The following is a 13,439-nucleotide window of genomic DNA, read 5'->3' on the forward strand; positions in this document are numbered from 1 at the left end:
TAATTACATAGTACTTACGCGTTTTCATTGGTTATTGCTAGATGTGCTTTGTTTACAAATTGTGTTGCCCGTTCCTACAATGTGGAGTGTGGGCCACCAAATGCCTGCTCTCTGTACTTATTTACATAATCATCACTGTTAACAACACAGCAGTAATTTAAGAAGCTGTGAGGGTTCCTTTCAAGGCATTTCAAACTGATATTATATAGGCCGTAGATCTTGTCTAAAGCTACATTACGTTCATTACCCCAATTGACCTGGGGTGAAAATTGTGAGTGAGGGGATGGATTCCTATCCTTTTTTAATTGTATTGATCCCCTTTAACAAGGCCTGTGATTATTGGGCGGCATTTTTCGTACACCTTGTAGATACTTCTTATAATGAGAAAGTAAAAATTAGAGGTATATTATTCATTAGTGCATGCATGACAGTATCCTTCACAGCTAAGGACTCGTGACAGAGAGATAATTGTGAAATGTTTTTGTTTTCAGAGCAAAGTTGCTGTCAAAACATATCCAAAAGGCTAAACGAGTGAATCACCACAGCCTCAGGCAACCCAATGGGGTACACTATGTTCTGGTGGGAAAACCGTCCCACCAAACGGGTAAATACCATACCATACACTGCTCTTATGTTGGAATTTATTATAACTTTACGTCACAGTGTCATTACGTCGTCATTGTTTTGCGTTTTCTGATGATGAGTGTGTTTATTCTGTAGAATGTTCACTTCAGGAATTCCTGGAAAGATATGGTGCATTCTGTGATTTTTTTTCTCCTTAGGCTTCACAGTTTTCTGTATCTGGCTTTTCTCTAACTTGTAGAAAATCTACTCATAAGATTCTGGTAAAACACTACTGAGCTTCTATTCTCAAATTTCATACAGTGTATGTGTTTTTCAATACCATTTCAGATAATTTTTATATTCCAAAAATTTAATCCAAGACTTTGAATGACACAATTGGCCAATTCAACTAACTGTTATAAGACAAGTTGACAAATATGAAATATTCAATTATTTTCAAAGACTTTCGTTTCAATTCAGCAGCATGTGTAGGCCTATTCTTTGAAATTTGTTAAATCAATGAACAGATTTAAGATGGGATTTTGGTTCGCCAACTTGAGTTGACTCAAATCACTGAAGTTGTATTCATTCATTCATTATGTTCTGCCCAAGAGCAGGTCTTTCGTTCACCATTCCTTACAGTGCATCCTTCAGTAGGCAGTTTTTTCTCAGCCAGTGACCTAACAAATTTCTTTTCTTCCTCCTCCTGATAAGTTCCAGCATCATTCTTTCTTCACTCACTCTTTCCAATATAGCTTATTTCTTATTCTCTCTGTCTACTTCACACGTTTCCTTTTCCTCCATATCCACATTTCAAATCCTTCTAGTTGCTCCTCTTCACTTCGTCATAATGCCCATGTTTCTGCTATACACAATTCCACACTCCACACAAAGCACTTCACCAGTCTCTTCCTTATTTTTCCAGAGGTCTGCAGAAGATGTTTCTTTTTCTATTAAGTGCTTCGTTTGACATTGCTATCCTCCTTTTGACTTCCTGGCAGCAACTCAAGTTACTGCTTATACCGGTACTACACCCCAAGTATTTGAAACTGTCCATTAGGCTATATCGGGGGGGGGGGGAGTTTTCGAATTTCAAACTTTAGTGGCATTGAAATGTTGCATTATGATGTTATAACAATGCACAAAAAAAGATGTCTCTAAATTCATTTTTCACCGAAGTGCAATCACTTTAAAACTTGAAGTATAATTACGAATTTCATTTATTTTTAACTTAACACATAAAGGAAGGGTTTTAAGATCCTTCTTCCTTGTCACATGGCACGTAGTCAATTCTAGGTTAAGGAATGAGGGCATTATAATTGGTAATGGATGGAACTCGTGCCACATCTCATTATCTTAGTTTTAGTTCACTGTGGGCTGAATTACAGAGAAGGTGCTTTTATAAGTTTCGAGAGTGAGACACCATAATAATGGCTGAGTCGGATGTACAAATAAGACTTAGAACTTGTACGAGATACGAAGAAATCTTCAAACAAGAAGAAAATTTTAACTCTCCAAGTATATAAGGAGGTAATGCATAAAATAGGGCCTACGCTTAACAGAGAAGGAAGCAAAGAGCCAGGAAAGAGTCAAATCTCATCTGCAATTGCCTAGAGAACATTTGGCAACACTTCAATTTGTGGGGTTTTGAAGCAGGAAATATGCAATCTGATCAACTATAATCATGAAGATGAAAGTAAGGCACAATACTGCTGTGGAGGAGATAGTGTCAGGTTCCAAATAACTTTTGGATGTTGCAATATGTATGTTCTTCATTTGCAACCTGCAGTTGCAATAAAATTAGTAACGTTCATGACAGAGGATTCCTAAGTGGCCAGAGAAGTACTAGAAAAATGGCGAGTCTGATAGAAATTAAAAAAAGTACCATAGGGACAGCTTTTAAATCTGTGTTCGACAGCAATGGAAAATAATTAAATTTTGTAATGTGTCCGGAATGCTGATAACTGTATGCTCATGCCACATGCCAATCGAAAGTACATGCAATGCGCGCAAGCAGAAAACCAGTAGAATGCAATCAACTGGTGCAGTGCTGAACAGTGCGATGGGCTAGGAAGCAACCGCGTCAAGCAGTGTTGGTCTTGGGTGGGCTGGACTGCTGATGCATTAGGACTAGCAGTGCTGAGCTCTGGGCAGTCTGCAGGACTCTGAAGTGAGGAGCAGCAAAGGGTCTTCAGAAACCTGTTTCTTTATTCCTTGAATAGGCAAAGGAGGATCAATGCTTATTACTATGGCAACCTATAACAGGGCTGTGTACTAAATGTGGGAAAGAGCATTTTTTCTTGGAAACCAGTAGTTACTCTTGCATTATATGTGGAGTGTCGTTTCAAATCGTATTAAATGCAGAAAAACAAATTTTACAGGAAACGTAAAAAACGTTTAACGGCTAAGATAATGGAAAAATTTTAAATATCTTAATGTTACTTTTTAGGCATTGTGAAATGACTCCAAATGTAATAAACACTGACACTGATTGTTTAATCTATTGCACGATATTGTCAATTGAAGTTTGCACTTAATACGTTTTGAAGCGATTTTGTCACATAATACGATTTGCATCTATAAACCACGCTGAATTGTGCCCTGTCATTTGTCAGTTTTTCTGTGGTTTTTGCAGCAGCATACTACGTAGGACGATATATTAATAGTTTTTATTGCTTTCTGCTGGAAAATAGTGATAAGGAATGGCGAGTTTCTTACCTGCAACCCTTCGAACGGAGCTGCCTAAAGAGACATACTTTGGATCGTGCGGCCACCCGGGTCGATCTCTAACTCACATTGAATATAAATTTTAAATAATTATGGCATCTACAGGGTGAGCACAAAGTTCCGTTATCCCCTTAAATATCTGAAATACCTCAAATATGCACACTATTGATGTAATTCTGGTCATAATTCAAACATACAAACAAAATAACCACTGTACACTAACTGTGTATACCTAAGTATCTAAAGAGTCAGTATGTTCCCCATTATTCTCATGACACAAAATAATATGGACTAATGGGACTTTTTGCCCACCCTGTATGTTTTATTCTTCAATCCTTATATATATCATTCACCAGCGAACAGCCTAATACATTTGATGAACTGTCGAAATTAAATTCACTGATAAATGTAGTGACACAAGATGCCACTTCAATAGCGCCCGCCCAGCCTGTGCTTCATTTCATGTAAAGAAATTTGGCTTCTGTGAAGCTTTATCAGTTACACAGAGAGTATAGAAAGCTAATTGTCTTGAATAATATACTTCACTTATGTTGAGTTTCGAGAGCAGTTGCAGTTGCTGTAAGTCGAAACAAAATGACTGTGTCTCATTAGGTTCTGTTCTCATAATTTTATGGAACGTATTGGCACGAAGCTTATGTGCGCCTAAATCGATTAAGAGCCTAGTCTTTTTCAGTGTATCACCGCAGTTTCTTATTGGGAACAGCATGTTTGCGCAATAACTGCATTCATCATTGGCCGGTGTACAAAATCCTATAGCCTATTGAATTCTGTCCGAGAAATATTTGGAAAAAAAAAAAAAAAAAATAATAATAATAATAATAATCTTTTTACTCTTAAGTCGGGTATTAACACTTTAATTGTACATTTTGAAGAACTTTGTAATATTTAAGTCGGAAGCCAAATAGAGTCTCTGACTTTTACTTCTATTGTAATATGATTCCCTTGCTCTTTCTTATAGTAGGTTATTTTACGATGCTCTATCAACATCTGAGGTTATTTAGCGTCTGAATGAAGTAAAGGTGATAATACTGGTGAAATGAGTCCGGGGTCCAGCACCGATAGTTATCCAGCATTTGCTCATATAGGGTTGAGGGAAAACCCCAGAAAAAAACTCAACTAGGTAACTTGCCCCGAACGGGAATCAAACCTGGGCCACCTGGTTTCTCGGCCAGACGTGCTCACCGTTACTCCACAGGTGTGGACCACTTACTCTTAATTTAGAGATAAATTACACTACTTCCCTCTTCTTAGCTACATATAGTGCTCTCTTTCGGGCACCACCTCTCGTCTCTCTGGTTCCCTTACTGCTCTTAATAGATTTTGCTATTGTACATACCTTGATAATCACAATGTTGTAAAACAGCGGGAAACTTAATAATGGTGGGAAGATACAACACGCTGGCCAACGCTGTCCATTTAAGATTTTAACTAATGGAAGTTGCACATAATACTATTTGATCCGACACATCATGGAAGTTGTACATAATACGATTTGATTCAACACACAATTTTCATTATAGAAAAAAGGCGGGAAAGAATACGAATTGCTCCAATATGAGATCAGGGTCTTAAAGAATACCGTCTCAGCTATGCGAAATCGCTTCAAACTAAATTTCGACTGAGGATGTATTTAATACGTTTTGAAACGACACTCCACATATAGAAGATGAGTGTGAGGAAGTGAGACAAAAGGAAAAGAGTGCAGTGATACACCCAGATACTTCACGAGACTTTCATCTTTCAGATAGTGATAGATTTATGAGCAGGTTATAACTATTACAAGATGAAAATGCATAATTAGGAAATTATACGATAACAAAGATATTGATTTGGAAAAAACAGGAAAGCACCAGGAATAGACAATATAAGCAACGAAATGATTAAATATACAGGGGAGGCAAATTAACTGAAAAAATTTACCAATTGTTCAGGAGAATATATTTAGATATGAAAATACCAGAACAATGGAGAGAAAGCATAACGATACCAATATTTAAGAAGGTAGTAAAAACAGATCCAGAGAATTACAGAGGTATCTGTCTATTGAATTCTATTCAAAAATTAGTAACAAAAATAATAACTAAAGAAATAACCCAACTAGGAATAACTGAAGAACAACAAGGATTCCGGCAGAATAAATCTACGATAGATGCCATATTCACATTGAGACAGATAGCTGAGAAAGCTGTCGAATTCAATAAGCTGGCTTATCTATGTTTTATAGACTTAGCAAAGGCTTTTGATAGAATTAAAATAAAAGATGTCTTGGAAATACTAAAGAAAAAAGGAACCAACTATAACATTATAAAACTCATAAAAGATCTCAATGTTAATAATTACACAAGAATAAAGGTAGATAACCACCTAACTGATAAGGTGCCTATAGTAACAGGAGTGAGACAGGGTGACAGCCTTAGCCCTATTCTGTTCAATGTGATCATGGACGAAATAATAAAGGAAACTAAAGCTGGAACTAGGGGCTGTAGATTAGGGAATAAAGACATTAAAATAATATGTTATGCTGATGATGTGATCCTTTTAGCAGATAACGAAGATAACCTACAGAGATTACTATGTAAATTTCAAATAACAGCAGAAAGATTTAACATGGTGATATCAGAAAATAAAACAAAATCACAAACTATCTCAAGGCAGCCACTCAGATGTAAACTTGCAGTATACGATAAACCCATAGAACAAATAATGAGTTTCAGTTACTTAGGAACAAAAATAACAAGCAATAAAAATTTGGAGGAAGAAGTAAAAGAACAGAATACTAAAGCAAACATAATATCAGGATATCTAAGAGATGTAATTTGGAAAAATAAATACATGAACATAGAAAGCAAGATCAGAATATATAAAACGTGTATAAGGCCAGTATTAACATATGCAACTGAAACTCGAGCAGAAACAAAAAAACTGCAAAAATGATGACAACAACAGAAATGAGGACATTACGAAGTATTGCTGGCATTACGTTATATGACAGACAGACGATTAGGGAAAAATGTGGAGTGCAGGACGTGACAAAATGGATCAAGACTGGAAGAAAAGGATGGCGGGACCATGTATTAAGGATGACAGAAGACCGACTCCCGAAAATCGCAATGAAAGGAAAGTTGGACACCCCAAGACCTTTGGGACGACCCCCTAAACGGTGGAAGGAAAGTTGGACACCAACATCGGATTAAGACAGCAAAGATGGAAAATACAGGATTTATCCTAAAACACGAGGAAGAAGAAGAAGATAATTTTAAAATGTAGGTGAAGAGTCACTTCAGTCACTTGATCTTGTGATCCGCGCCTGGTTTAACATGATAAGGATGATTCCAAACATCTCTTGTTAATTAATCACATTCCTAAGTTTTGAGAGATGTAGTGCATAATGTGATATCAAGAAATGCCAGTTATAGTGACCCTAAAAATATATTGTTGGGAGTGCTAATAACAAATAGGATGAGAGATTCTTAACATTGAGAAGAAACTTTCAGGCAAGAGCTCTCAAAGCAGTTGGAAATAATCCTATACAAATTCGTATCTTCAGAAACTCGAAACTGAATTTCTCAGCGCAATACCACAGACATGACTGATTGGGAGCAGAATACTACTACAGAACCTTTTCAATTGCAAGAATTTGTAAAGAACGAGTATGTTCCAGGTATAGAAATTCCCTCGTTCCCATGGCAGTTGAGGCCTTTTAAGTACCTACACTGCTTACAAAATATGAAAAGAAAAGTAAATAGGCCTACTTCGGTTTGAGGAAGAGAAAGTAGTCGGAGAATTGGTGATTCAACAAATAAATGAGTTAGGTGTAATGGAGCATGGGTAGGATGGAGCTCGATAGCAGCCACTGCTTACAGTTAGTTCTGAGTTGATGTAGCCTCTAACACATGTTCTGCCAACTAATGTCAGTTAAATTACACAGTTTAAATCCACAGAGTTACAGTCTATATCATGCAAAGAACTGCAAAATAATGACCATACATACTCAAATTGTTAAAATTTCAATGAGATTGCTCTTTGGTCAAATTTTTGTTTAGGACCTTCAAATTTGGTACACACAGTAACTGGGTCCTAATGCAAGTTTTTAACCCTGTTAGCAGTTTGGATTCGTTAACCCCCTATTTTCGATGCAGTCTACTATCCACTACTCTACTGCCTCATTTAAATTCGCAAGTTTGCCTTCTTTATTTTTCTTCATATGACCATGGTCTTCGTTTTATTTGCATTTATTTTCATCCCTTACTGCTCTCAGCTGTCATTTAGCTCTAGTAACATCCCTTAGTATCATCTCCTTTCTGCTAAAACCCCATATCATCAGCAAATCTTATGCATTTTATTCTTCTTCCTCCTGCTCTCACTCTTTCCATATTGTGGAAACAGTTCTTCACTAAAACCTACAAGGAGATGTTGAACAGGGTAGGTAGTAAAGGGCATCCTTGACGTACTCCTCTCCCTATTTCACTTCCTTCTGACATTTTTCTTCCCCTGTTCTGACTTTGACTCATTTTGTATAAAGATTCCTGAGCAGCCTTGTCTCTTCCCAAGGCACATAAATTTTCTTTGGGATCTCTTTAAATTTGTTCCAATCCACTCTGTAAAATGACTTTTCCAAGTCCACAAATAATGCATACACTTCTTTATTCTTTTCTAGGTATGTTTGGCCCATTGTTCGCAGCAGTCCAATTGCATTTCTCATACCTTTTCTCTTTCTGAAGCCAAACTGCTCTTCTTCCAATTGTATCTCTATCTCACAATATAACTGTCAATTCAGTATCTGTATGAGAATTAGCGATATCGGAAGATGGTCCTGAATCGTTACATTTGTTGGCATAATTTTTCTTTGGTATTGGTCTCCTTTCTTTCTTTCTTTCTTTCTTTCTTTCTTTCTTTCCATAAGCGCTGGTTGAACTTCTTTTCTTAGAATAAAAAAAATTCACTTTCGTCTTCTGATACGGCTGCTTCTTCTTCTAATAGCAAACTCACTGTTATATTCCTTGTCTCATATAACTCCTATTCCTTGTCTCCTATAACTGTTATACATATTTCGTCCTAGTGTTCAGTATTCCTTGTTTGTCAGTTATTTGATTTCTGATTTCGTCCTCTATGAAGTACGTGAATTTTCTGTTCTTATTTGTGAAGTCCAGACATTTTACTTCACGGTATACATTAAATAATATCTTCCATATCCCTCTAGATCTTCTATTTCTTTACATTTCTCTCTCATCCAGTCTTCCTTCGCCTTATCAGTTTCTGTTCTTATTTCATTGTTAAGGAAGTTGTATTATACACAGTTAAAAGAAAAAAATGCAAAGCAAAACTCTATCTCATTACACGTCCTGAAAGGCAAGACAAGATGTTAAGACTTCCATCTTACGAGGTATTAGGAACTTCGTAGCAGTACTTGTAGGCATGTCATATGCACTGGCCACCTTTGACCCTGAAGAAGCAATCTTCAAATGCGTATTCTTCTCTAGTAGAGGCTGATACTCGGTGTCTGGAATGACAGTTGTCTAAAATTTAATTACCGATTTGCTTAAAATGAGTTCCTGAAGGAATAGTTATCATCACAATTACCATTACTTCAACTCGGAACTACACCTAGTCATGTGATGACCTGACCATTCTTTTGCAGATTTGAACTAGTATTGATGTGCATTACTCTTTCTTAAACTATATTAACTATTGATAAATAATGCTGCAGTCTACAGTTTATTTATAAGTACCGTAATTGATTAACTAGCGGACTTACTCGAGTTAATTATGTAAGTTTGTGCGGCTTACAGCTGTTTCGGTGTTTCATCACCATCGTCTCATGAGAGAAGTTCGAGATGATGCCGAGATCTAGTAGGCTCTGACGATGGTGATGAAACACCGAAACAGCTGTAAGCCGCACAAACTTACATAATTAACACGAGTAAGTCCGCTAGTTAATCAATTACTTGTATTCAAGTGTTAAAAGTAGTGTACGCAAGATTCAAAATGGACAGTTCATTTACTGAATTATAGTTTTACATCTTAGAATGTCGGCTTTCATGGCTGGCATCATTGAGTTTGTTGTTATCCGGGTTAGGTCTGCTGCAACTGTTATTACCATAACGTTTCATCTACTACTCCGGTAGACATCATCAGTTGCGAGGCACACAGGATGCAGAGATCTCCTTAACGTGCCAAGGATGACTGAAACTAGGATTGGTTGCATGTCAGTATTTAAGGTATGGATGGATTGTGGCTTGTCGTTGTCACCACAGTTAACACTGGTGGCCACTGTGTTCTGATTGACTATCATCATGTTTTGGCTGTTGGAGAAAGGGTTTCATACGTGTATTTCTTAGGGTCAGATACAATTTTAAATTATCAATGTCAGTTTCATCTTCAGTTTAAGATTCTCTGTCGTTTATGGGTGCTCTACCAATGCCAACAGTGTTTTATTCTCCGAAAAGTCTATTTGAACACTGAAATGAAATCATTCACAAAGTACTGTACACGTTCAGCAATATGATTGACACTGTTAAAACTTTAGAGGATATACAATTTTGTATTCCGGCATATTAATTACAGTAAAACCTGTCTAGGTTGTACACCTATGGTCACACTAAAATTTGACCAACTTGGAAAGGTGTCCAACATAGAAGGAAACTTTTTATGACATCACAAATAGGTCTACATTGATAAAATATGACAAATTAACTATGCCTATTTACATTTTAATAATTACAGCACTGTACAAGGTGTCCATAAAGTCATACATACATACATACATACATACATACATACATACATACATACATACATACATACATACATATTAACATTAAAGAATGTGTTCCACATGTCTCTCATGACCAACAAATTGTACGAAATGGAAACAATATAATAGTGATTACAAGAATCACCAAGGCATAAGGTACAGAGTAAAACGAGACTGCTTCAAGAGCTTCAAAGAAAATTTCATCAGTGCCATAAAAGAACACTTCAATAGAGAGGAAAACGATATAAATCAACTCGACCAAAAAATACATGACCTTGTTTCTGAACAGACTGACATCGAAGAAATGGCAAGTAAATTTCAAGTCATCATCTCTACAGCCTGCAAGAACTTACTTAGAACTCTCACATCTGGCACTAGGGCAGCTGGAACCAAATCAGTTCCATGGTGGACAAAGAAACTGACAATTATGAGAAAAATGATTAACACCCAAAGAAGAAGATATCAAAGGACAAGAGGCGATGATGCTCTGCACCAACATAGGAAATCGCTCTGTGAGGAAGCAAAAACAAGGTATCAAACAAGCATTCGACTGGAAAAAATCAAATCCAGGAAAGAGTACTGCAACATCACCACAACCACTAACCCATGGAATGAAGTGTATAAGATAGCATCTGGCAAGATCAGACACAGTTGCAACTCTCAACCCTAAGGAAAGCTGATGGCACTTATACAAAGGATCTAGCTGACACAATGAACCACATGATGAACCATTTTATGTTTAGGTGAGGGGTTTGGATTTTTTCCATTGCTGGTTGTCACAATAAAAATTAAGACACAACGTGTCGAAGGGTGGTTCTCCCTTCATCTTCAGGTGGAAGGAAGGAGAGAAGAGAAAAAACCTACTGTTGGGATCGTTACATACAGCTATTCTGTATGACTGATCGTTGATTCCTGGCTTCGGTGGAGATTATAATTAAGAAAGATCCGAAGTCATTAGCAATATGTTGGCACTAAACCAAACGGAATGAAGAAGATGGGCGTGAAGTGGCTAAAAAATTGATGAAAGGAGCACAAGAGGAGGGGGTGGGGAACTAAAAAAATGAACAAGTCTTATGATACCACGATAGGAAGAAAGATAAAAAAGGAAAAAACTAGTGACAAAGGACATGATAAAAACTACTACTGCCACCTAGCTGCAACACTAGGTTGCCTTTGTCTGATAGTGGAGATGACCCCAAATGGTCTACGTGGTGTTGGTGACAGCATTCTTCCCCTTGTATTGAATATTTCTGATGTCTTGTTCAACTATGGGTAACCAAATATCCGGAAGAATTAGACTAGGTTGACTAATGGCATTGTCCGAAAAACTCATATGAGCGGCTTCCTTGTATTTCCTCTGTGTCAGAGAACGCTCAGTTTGTATTTTTTATTTTAGTTTGTTATTTAACGACACTGTATCAACTACTAGGTTATATAACGTCGATGAGATTGGTGATAGTGAGATGATATTTGGCGACATGAGGCCGAGGATTCGTCATAGATTACCTTGCATTCACATTACGGTTGGGGAAAACCTCGATTACCAACCAGGTAATCAGCCCAAGTGGGGATCGAACCCGCGCCCGAACGCAACTTCAGACCGACAGGCAAGCGCCTCAACCGACTGAGCCACGCCGGAGGCTCTCAGTTTGTAGAATTGAAGTATTTTCCCACTTTATTTTGTGTCCGGATTCAAAGCTGTGTTGTACTTTTCTTGATTTATCTATTAGGCATTGTTTGAAGTTATACTTATGCTCCTTAATTCTTCTGGACAGAGGTCTGCTCGTTTCACCTATATACATGCGATCGCATTCACACGGAAGTCGACCTGGTTGGCAAGTTGGTATAGCGCTGGCCTTCTATGCCCAAGGTTGCGGGTTCGATCCCGGGCCAGGTCGATGGCATTTAAATGTGCTTAAATGCGACAGGCTCATGTCAGTAGATTTACTGGCATGTAAAAGAACTCCTGCAGGACAAAATTCCGGCACATCCGGCGATGCTGATATAACCTCTGCAGTTGCGAGCGTCGTTAAATAAAACCTAACATTTAACATTTCACACGGAATGTTATAAATGCAGTCTCTGGTATCCATGTAATTAGGTTTGGGTTTGTTGTTGGACAGGATTCGGCTGAGTGTACTCTCTGATTTGAAGACCGCTCTGATGTTATATTTCTTGGAGATTTTCTTGAATTTTTCGGAGGTGCCTTTTACATATAGGATGACTATGGTACTCAGGGGGTCAAGGGGGAGGATCGTTCTTGTTACCATTTTATCCAAGATGATGATGACGAACATGATAATGGGTACCACAAACACATCAGATTAACGACACATCAGCCCCCGAGCACTTATGATGACATACTATTCACCAAGGAGGAGATATGAGATGTAATTGATAGGATGGATGACGAGAAAGCACCAGGGGAAGATGGAATAACAAGAAATATTTTACATGTGTTTGAACAAACACCGCTATTCGTAACTGCATTGTATAATGGATGCCTGAAATCAGGAAATTTCCCTAAGCTATGGAAAAAAGCCATCATTATACACACTGTCAAACCAGGAAAAGAGCATTCTGATGAGATCGGTTGACCGATAAGTCTGTTAAATGTGGCTGCCAAGATGCTGGAAAAACTATTAATAAATGGAATAATATATCATTTGAACTCCAAAGATATACTGAGTAGAAACAGAAGCAGTGGACGCTATCATGGCAGTTAAACATTTCGTAGAAGAAAATCTAGGAGAAAAATAACATGTTGCAGTGATTAACCTCGATGTGAAAGGGACCTTCGATGCAGTCTAGTGGTCTAGCATCTTGAATGCATTAAAGGAATTTCAATTCCCCAGAAATCTTTATAACCTGGTGAGAAACTACCTCAGCGATAGAAAATGCACATTATCTGTCAATAACATAAAAATAGAGGTTTAAGAAAAGTATGCCCTCAAGGGTCGTGCGGTGCCACTGGACAATGGAATATCCAGTATGATTCCCTATTGAAATTATTACAAGCAATGTACGAAAGTAATTACATTCTCAGACGATGTTGTTATCCTAATCAAAGGAAAAAGCAAACTGGAAATTGAAAATAACGCGAATATCGAGCTAAGGAAGGTCGCATCATGGGCAGAAAACAACAAAGTATCATTCAATGAGCAGAAATCAAAATTAATCTATATAACAAGAAGTAAGATCAGAACTAGAGAAAATTTTGAACTGCATTTGAACAACAAGAAATTAGAAGAAGTAAATAGCATGAAGTATCTTAGAATAAACATCGATAACAAATTTCAGTTTAATCAACACATAGAATATATAGCCGAGAAATGCACAAAATTGATACATGCCTTGTCCAAGTCAGCGAAAA

Source organism: Periplaneta americana, chromosome 7 (assembly GCF_040183065.1).
Source record: "Periplaneta americana isolate PAMFEO1 chromosome 7, P.americana_PAMFEO1_priV1, whole genome shotgun sequence".
NCBI lineage: Eukaryota > Metazoa > Arthropoda > Insecta > Blattodea > Blattidae > Periplaneta > Periplaneta americana.